The sequence below is a fragment of the Mycteria americana genome, chromosome 2, assembly GCF_035582795.1.
Source record: "Mycteria americana isolate JAX WOST 10 ecotype Jacksonville Zoo and Gardens chromosome 2, USCA_MyAme_1.0, whole genome shotgun sequence".
In the NCBI taxonomy this organism is placed as follows: domain Eukaryota; kingdom Metazoa; phylum Chordata; class Aves; order Ciconiiformes; family Ciconiidae; genus Mycteria; species Mycteria americana.
Genome location: NC_134366.1, coordinates 84,003,467 through 84,010,217, shown reverse-complemented (window position 1 = coordinate 84,010,217; position 6,751 = coordinate 84,003,467).

The following is a 6,751-nucleotide window of genomic DNA, read 5'->3' as shown; positions in this document are numbered from 1 at the left end:
TGCAGAAGTAGTTATATTCAAATGTTATTTAATTACAGAAAATATACACTTCCTATCCAGACCCCATACCAATAGCCTGTGGCCCATCTTTTTACCTTAAAGGGAAAATCCCAGAGTTCAGACATTAGATATTCTCAGACTGGACCCTTCCTGTGGCAGTGGGCTTGGAAGGCGGCTTCAGACCACACATCGGTATTTGTAGTGGCTGCCTTGAGCAGAGGGCGAGAGGGGGTTACACACCATGCCTGCAAAGGACTGGTCACCTTGGCTCTTTGTACTTTGCTCTTTGCATTTCCATAGGACTCTCCACACTTCCAGATGGGAATAAATTGGTTGCCGGTGCATCATTGTTTTGAAAAAGGGAACGACACCTGCTGCAGCCTCCCAGGCCACTGACAAGCAGGGCTGACACCAGCGTTTCATTACCACTGTCAAAATTACAGTGAGTGACAGCCAGAAAATCGTTAAGTATTTCAGCAGGAATGTGGTAGAGCTCTGATTAATATTTAAGCACCTATGTTTGCAGAAGCAACATTTTTATTTGCTTTAAAAATACTTCTGATTACAGCGTAGTCCAGCGTTCATAAGGCAAAATATAGCCATGTGGCATTTATGAATAATCCTATGCTTTGTTTTGTTGTTTGAGAGATTTTTCATAACCATATGAAAGTATCTCAGCAATTCACGCTGTAATTGAACTGGAACTGCTGGATTAAGACAATTTTCCATTTTCAATGCCTGCCTGCTGAACCAATTTACTTCAGGACTTATCTCTTAATGCAATACTATGGAAATTGAAAATTTTCTGATTGCAGCTATTGGCTTCAGGTGCTGGAATAGCAGGACACCACATTCAGTCCATGAGTTCCTTCTGTTTCTGGCTCTTATTGGCACAAAACAGACCAACCGTGAAAAAAAAAAATTGCTCCTACAATCTTGAATTATATCTTTGCCTGCAACAACAACAAATAAAAATCTGAGGTGCAGGTAGGGAAAGGTATTGAAAGCAGAATTATTTCCTTGGTTTGGGTATGAGTTCCTGGAATTCAAACACGCTGAAGTGAACCCTTCTCAAAATGGTAAATGGTCTGAGCCCAAATGTGGAAAATTGTAGACCTGAAGTAATTGGTCTGGAAAAAAATACATGAGCTGCTTGAGGGGAGACTGGAGCACAGCTTAGAACAAGCAGGGCTCTTCCTCACCAGTACCTGTGCAGTAAATCTCTTATGCTATTGACTGTTTCAGAATCCTTGGGAGTCTTTCCTGGCGAGCCATAGGAGTCGGAGAAAGTGACCTTAAAGAAGAATCACAATGACAAATTTTTACCATCAGTGCCAAGATGGTTGCACTTCTAGTCACTGTCAAAACACAAAAAGCAAGGAAATTACTTCTTCAAATCAGTAATGAGATTAGCTATGATATGGATAAAATCCTGGAAATTAAAATGCAGTGAAATCTAATGGACATCCCGGTGGCAAGTCAGCTCAATGTCAGGTGAGATCTGTGTGCATCTAAGAAAGAATCATTTTAGGAGTATTGCAAGCTCATATATTTATTTTGTAATTGGAAAGGACTCAGAGTTCAGTGACCCTAGATGAACTGGAAAGAGGTAACACATTAAACCCCAATTGCTTCTGATGAGCGGTATTTTTAACCAAAACTTGGAGCTGTCATTTCTGATGTGGGGCTGCAGGATCTCCCTCCAAAATTAACGGAATTACATATGCATGCTCTGAAGAAAGACTGTGCAATTGATATGTGGGAATAGACTCGGTATAAAAAACACACATCTTCTTGTGTATCAATAGGAAGGTGTTCATTTACATCAGCTGACTTTTTGACTGAAGGTCTGCAAAGTAATTTCACAAAAGGGTTTGAAAGACGAACCTCCTTAATAAGAGGGTGGATTTTCTTAGGATGGTTTTTATCTGCTTTACTTTCTTGCTACTCGTAAATCTGTCAGATGAGTTTTCAAAGTACTCTCTAAATTCATCCCTTCAGGAACCTAAAGATGATTTCATGTATCTTAAAGCACTGTGCATTACTACTAAAGTGGTAGATGAAGCTATAAACAAAATTCAAACAATTTTGAAAATACCATTATTTATCTTAAAGCTATCACTATAGCACAGGAGAGAATGTTTCTACTCAACCACACACGGCATCATGCAAAGTTTTTATAATAAACAGAGTTAAATGGCTACCAGTGAGTATAAAACAGAATACTATGGATCAGCTCTTGATGGAAATATAAAGAAGAGTGAGTTCTGTGCTGGGAAACATTCCATGAATGACTCCAACATAGTCATTTCATTTGATAAAGGAGATGTCAGTCTGTAATTCATAAGGCACTTCTGTTCTGTGAGCATTAAAACCTGAGCCAGCTTAAAAGATTGCATATATTAAGGTCCTGGTCCCTTAGTCAGGCAAAATAAAATATTTTGCCTTTGTCAAGGAAAAGCTTTGCCTTGAAGCCTTCAAGACTGGATTGTAAGGGGGAAATATTGCCCTCTCTTCAGGCAGTAAAAGCCTGGCATTCGGTGAGCCAGTACGCTTCTGAAGTATGAATATCACAGGATTTCTGAGCAAGGAGTAAGCAAAGCCATTTTGGAGATGCATCTGCACACTGACTGGAATCTGAGAAGGCGACTCTCCTCGGTCACAGTGCAAACTCTACTTTAACTGTAAGACTCCATTTTGCCTAAGTACCCTTTTCAAACTTCATTTTGAAAGATAATTCATAAGGAGTGTTCGCACATGACTAACAGCGTGGGGTTGCTGCCTTCATGGACCCTTGAAATGTAATCACTCAAAACTATAAAATAGCTTCTGCTGAGGAGAATGGATTTGCCTGAGAACAGATGATTTGCACACCAGGGTCACCTATCAACACTCCAAGCCAGGATGGGCTTAAACTCTCCAGAAGCAGCTCTGATGTCCCCTGTTGGCAATCTATCGAGTGGCCAAAAGAGGTATCTACCAAATCTCGTCAGAGCCTGTGAGCACAAATGCTTTTGCCTTTACCTTCAGAGAAGTTAGGAAGCAGCCACCCAAAGAAAAGCAAAGGTGCTTTTCCACCTGACCCCTTCCCAATCATATAAGCCTGTGCAAAAAGAAGACTTACAATTTACAGACTGCGTGGATGTGTATAATAGTGAAACTGTCTTTAATGAACCTACAAAAAATTAGCTACGAGTGCTAGCTTTCTAGAAAAATCTAGGTCTTTCTGACCTCAAAGAGAGGTTTTATGTCATGGAAAGTGCTTCTTGCTCCACTACCTGCATCAACTTGCAGGGACTGACAGAGCTGCTACAGACTGCTACCAAACTAGGAGGCACCTTCTGCATGTTCAATTCGGAAAATAATTTAGTGAAAAGGATCATTCCACAGAAAAATATATTTCTGCTGCCCCCCAAAGATAGATACCTATCCAGAGCATGCTTTAAACTCTATATTGAAGGAGGCTGAGCAGCAAATAATCAAGATCCAAATCCACATTTAGCCAACAGGGAGATAAAGGATAGTCCGCTTACCCTGGACCTTCTGGGCTGACTTCCATACAGTATCCCAACCTCTGTGACTGAGAGCAGGCAACTTCCAAGTCTGCTGTGAGGACAAAACAGATCTCTTGGGGGGGGGGGGGGGAAATATGAGGTGCTTAGCTACTGTGGCATGAGGCCCATATAGGGAGGTTAGCTGCAGTAATCTCAGTATTTCTGACGCCTGTGGGTTTTAAACAATACCCTTTGACAAAGAAACTCATCAAGCAGTCAACTACTCCCAAGCTGTCCTGCAAGGCTGAGGACACATGGCCAAGGCCTTCATATTGTAGGATGAATCTGCTGTTCCGAAATACACAGGTTAGTTTATTTTTGTAACTGTACCGAGCACTAACTGTAACACAACAAATGTTTCTATGATTAACAATATTTCAGATACTAGTGTATACTAAAAATAGATCATATTGAGAAAGACACAAGGAACTCTGCTATGTGATTTGTTCCTGTGTTTCTTCATTCAGATGTTTAGTTTAATATCTTAAGTTCTGTTTAATATCTTTATCAATATCCAAACATCCAGTTCTGTTTAATATCTTTATCAACAGTCTGGATGAGAGGGGATCAAGTGCACCCTCAGTAAGTTTGCAGATGACACCAAGTTGGGCAGGAGTGTTGATCTGCTTGAGGGTAGGAAGGCTCTACAGAGGGACCTGGACAGGCTGGATCGATGGGCCAAGGCCAATTGTATGAGGTTCAACAAGGCCAAGTGCTGGGTCCTGCACTTGGGTCACAGCAACCCCATGCAACGCTACAGGCTTGGGGAAGAGTGGCTGGAAAGCTGCCCAGCAGAAAAGGACCTGGGGGCATTGGTTGACAGCCAGCTGAACATGAGCCGACAGTGTGCCCAGGTGGCCAAGAAGGCCAATGGCATCCTGGCTTGTATCAGAAATAGCGTGGCCAGCAGGACTAGGGAAGGGCAACAAAGCTGGTGAAGGATCTAGAGCAGAAGTCTTTTGAGGAGCGGCTGAGGGAACTGGGGTTGTTTAGCCTGGAGAAAAGGAGGCTGAGGGGAGACCTTATGGCTCTCTACAACTACCTGAAAGGAGGTTGTAGTGAGGTGGGCGTCAGTCTCTTCTCCCAGGCAGCAAGCGATAGGACAAGAGGAAATGGCCTCAAGTTGTGCCAGGGGAGGTTTAGACTGGATATTAGGAAAAACTTCTTCACTGAAAGGGTTATAAAGCATTGGAACAGGCTGCCCAGGGAAGTGGCTGAGTCACCATAGCTGGAGGTATTTAAAAGACATGTAGATGTGGTGCTTAGGGACATGGTTTAGTGGTGAACTTGGCAGTGCTAGGTTTACGGTTGGACTTGATGATCTTAAAGGTCTTTTCCAACCTAAATGATTCTATGATTCAAATGTTAGAGGCACTTTTAGGCAGTTAAGATGACAATGAGGAATGAGACTGCAGAGTTCCAGCCTCAAGTATGTCATAGTCTTATTGGAGAATGTAAAATCTGGGCTGGAAGAAAAAACAAGCTTCAGTCTTAGCTAAAGTGCTAAGCTAAAGCTACTTTCCTTCCATCACCAATTTTGAAAACACTAAAGGATTTCCCCCTCTGGTCCCCAGAGTGGCCTACTCTGAGTAATTGTGTTCATATTGAAATCGAGTTCTAGTGGGGAAAACCCTACAAGCTACGCAAAGCCTCTGACATCATTGTATTATTTTTAAAACTTTTTCTCCATGATTCAGCTATGAAATACCAAGTCTACTGTGATCTGGTTTTCTCCACAACTTTTCAGTAAATCACTCCTGTTCCACAATAGCTACTCAGCAGGACATAAAATGAGCCAATCCCGTACAAAAACCCTTTTTTCTAGTGGTTTTCCAAAGCCATTGAGTGCAGTATTTTCTTTATCACTAAAACTGAATGCATTGCTGTCCCCAAAAGGTTTAAGTGGAAGGGATAATAAATAAGAATAATTCCCCTGATTTTATATAACAGCGATGACTTAAAAGGATCACAACATGATTTGTTGTTTAGTAGGTATTACAGACCAGATTTAAACTGTGTTACAATCAATGGAAATCTTTCCTTTGGGCTTAAATAGGCTCCATATGAAGACGCACACAGACATTCCCTCCTCCTCCCCAGTACATCAGAAATCTCTCAGGTGAAACGTATGAGCCTTGTTACACCAGTTCCTGTAGCTTCCCAGTTAAAAGAAGGGAGACAGAAGTGGCACGACTCAAGCAGTATGGTGCTGTAAAGTCACAGATGCCTACTCTCTGGGAAAAGGGCACACAGAAATGGAGAAAACATCTATATCCCACATACACAACTTGTTTTAGAAGAGCTGCTATCGGGCTGTAAAACCAAGCAGCCAAAACAGCCCATGGCAGAACTGGGAGTGCTCGCGCATCCTCACAGCAGGCTTCATCAGCTCGGTGCCACCGTGTTCGCAGCGCTGCTCTGCAGCCTGAGCGGGGCCAGCTCCATCCGCACAGCTCGGAGGTCTCTGCCCGCTCCTCCCTGCACTTCCAGCTCAAGGCTTCGACCCAGGCAGCTCACCTCTGCCTGCACCTCCTGGTGCGCGCGATTACTGCGAGAGCAATGGCTGCACAGCCAGGCTACCTTCACAAGGCTCCTTCTTTATACAGACACCGCTTGAACTGACTTGGCAGCTCTTTCACTTTGGTGCGTGGTCAGCACTAGGTTCAGCCCAGCAGGCAAGAAAAAGGGGTTATATGAAATGCCCTGACCCCCCAAATCAGCTGTCCTCTGTTCTGACTTCATTCCTCCCATCTTCCTCTTCACGTTTGTATCCTCTTCCCGCTTACCTCCTGCTGCCAAAACGCCTGTTTGCTCTACCTCCCTCTGGCCAAGACTTCTCCTACAGCATCCTGATCAGAAAACCCTGGTACACTAATTCCTCCACATCTTCCTCTGCGAGGATGAAATTACTGGATTTCACTTTGGGGTAGAACACATGATAAACGGCCAAGCCTGAGACCAGGACACCTTTGTCCCTATGATTAACTTCCTGCGTACCAGGGAAAGAGCATCTCCATCCCACACCCATCTAGGAGGAAAGCTTCCCAGACTCCACTCTAAATTCCAAAACCAAAGAACAGCTAAGTAAGTGTAATACCTATTTTGTGTTCCCCTTACACTTTTAACCACTGTTTGCATCTTTTTGCCTTATATCAGAATTTCAAATGCTTTTTCCCAGTCTTTACTGTATCACTCCT